The sequence below is a fragment of the Ctenopharyngodon idella genome, chromosome 7 (assembly GCF_019924925.1).
Source record: "Ctenopharyngodon idella isolate HZGC_01 chromosome 7, HZGC01, whole genome shotgun sequence".
Lineage (NCBI taxonomy): Eukaryota > Metazoa > Chordata > Actinopteri > Cypriniformes > Xenocyprididae > Ctenopharyngodon > Ctenopharyngodon idella.
The window spans coordinates 34,508,673-34,511,041 of record NC_067226.1 but is presented as its reverse complement, the minus strand read 5'-3'; positions in this window follow the sequence as shown (position 1 = coordinate 34,511,041).

Genomic DNA, 2,369 nt, shown 5'->3' with positions numbered 1-2,369 from the left:
TTTTCCACACAAAGCTATTTTTACCAAAGGTGATTTAATTTCAGTGTCTGTGTGGTAAAACACACAAACAGACAGGCACTGTTATCTGCAACTTTCTCTTAGTTGTGCCTCTCCTCTCTAGTGTCATTGCAGGAAAGAGCAACACCCACATATACATGTATACTAATATATATATATATATATATATATATATAAAAATAAAATGCCCCAAAACAAATAATAATAAAAACGAATAATATATATATATATATATATATATATATATATCAAAAATAACAAAAATTATTTATAATTTATAATTATATTGTCATGGTTTTTGCAACAAAATACGGTTTATTATGTCCTGAAATCACATTCTCTCTATCTCCCTCTCTCTCTCTCTCTCTCTCAGTCTAAACCACACACATACATAACGACACACACTCACACAGAAACATGTTGTCAGCGCTGCTCTGACAAATGAATCAGTAAAATAGTTCAGAAACTTAAAAGCTACATAACATTTCTCACCAGCGAGGTAATAACGGTATAGTTCTTGAGGTAGATTCGCTATTAGTAGAGAACGCTGTTGAGAGACTCAGGTAGAGATGTTGTCGGTTGACGAAGGAGTACCGGGAGTCCATCGGCGTCGTTTTTTGCAGTCTACGGCGGTTGACATAAACTGGTTTGTGACTGGATTGAGATGATTTCTGGGGTAGTTAATGAAGACGATATGGAGTTTGATGACTGGAATTTAGTAAGTAGTGGGAAAGGATTAGAAAAAAGAAAAAGTGGACGAAATGAAGGGAATCTGATAGCAAGCCAAACCAGTAAACGGGGATTAGAAGGAAACAGCTCAGATGAAGAAACTCCTAGTTGGCTGATGACACGACTCTCTTTTTAAAAGATAAGAGTCAATTAACCAAGGCTATAAATGTAATTGAACAGTTTTCATGTGCTTCTGGACTGAAACTGAATATGTCCAAGTGTGAGATCATGACTCTCTACAAAAGTGATGATGATTCTTTAATCAATGTTATCTCAGTAAAAGAGACTGTAAAATATCTGGGTATTTATTTAACAAAAAATTTTGCAACCAGACAACAGCTTAATTTTTCTGGCAGGGTCAAAAAAACTAAAAGCATCTTTAATCTTTGGCTCCAAAGAGACCTTTCCCTTTATGGGAGGGTTCTTTTGTCTAAAGCAGAAGGATTATCTCGTTTTGTAGATCCTTTTCTTTCTCTTTTTGTTAATGACTCTACTGCTAAAGGAATTAACAATTTTTTTCTAGACTTCATATGGAAAAACAAACCTCATAAGCTTAAAAAAAACAGCCCTTTCAAATAGTCGGAAAAAAAGATGGACCTGAAATGTTAGACTTTAGTGATACAGTGGATAAACTGGATTAAAATATGCTTAACAAATCCCAGTTCCATATGGTTTTTTTTATCCCGAATCATATTTTTGCAAAAATTGGTGGCCTTCCCTTTTTATTAAAATGTAACTACTTACCTAATAGATTGCCAATTTTTCACCACATAAAACCTTTCTATGGAACAACTCCGATATAATGATTAGGAATAAATCTATTTTTCTCTCTACATGGTTTAACAGAAATATAATTGGAATTCTTTAAATTTTTGATAAATCTGGTAAATCTGGTTTTTTGTTTAATGAACAATTTATGTCTGTTTGTAATTTACCCTTACGATTCAAAGAACATAACGCACTGTTTAAAGCGGTTCCTTCCGGTCTAACTCACTTTTAGTAAGAGTGACACCAAAGAGCCTGATTTGATCTTAGATGGAATAAGTATATTTAACAAAAAATGTAATAATAAGCATATTCGAAGAATTCTTCAAAATAAAATGTATAATGTTCCTAAAGGCAAATTTTATTGAGCATCTCTTATTGAATCTATAAACAAGAAGGAAGCCTGGCTGTTACCTCATAAATACTGCATTCCAAATAAGACCAAAGAAGTTCATTTTAAGATATTACATAAAATATATCCTGCGAATGACAGATATGGATGTTGACAGTTCTTGGTTATTTTGTGGGAATAAGGATAAAACACTGATCCATTTATTTATCCAATGTGAAAAAACTTTTGGAATAGTTTATATCTTCATATAGGTAAGCACCTTGATTCTTCCAAATCCTTTCAGTTAAAAGACTAATACTCCAATAAATTACATTGTTTTATTATTATTTTTTTTTTTTAATTTGGAAAAAAAAATTATTCATAAAGCAAAAATTCTCTAACTAGCAGCCTACTTTTTCACATTTCTTAATTGAAATTGATGCATTTCTCAAATCTCTTAGGTTGATTAAAAACAAGAAAATTGACAGATTTTTGAAATCTTATGATGATTTGTTTGGTAACAGTG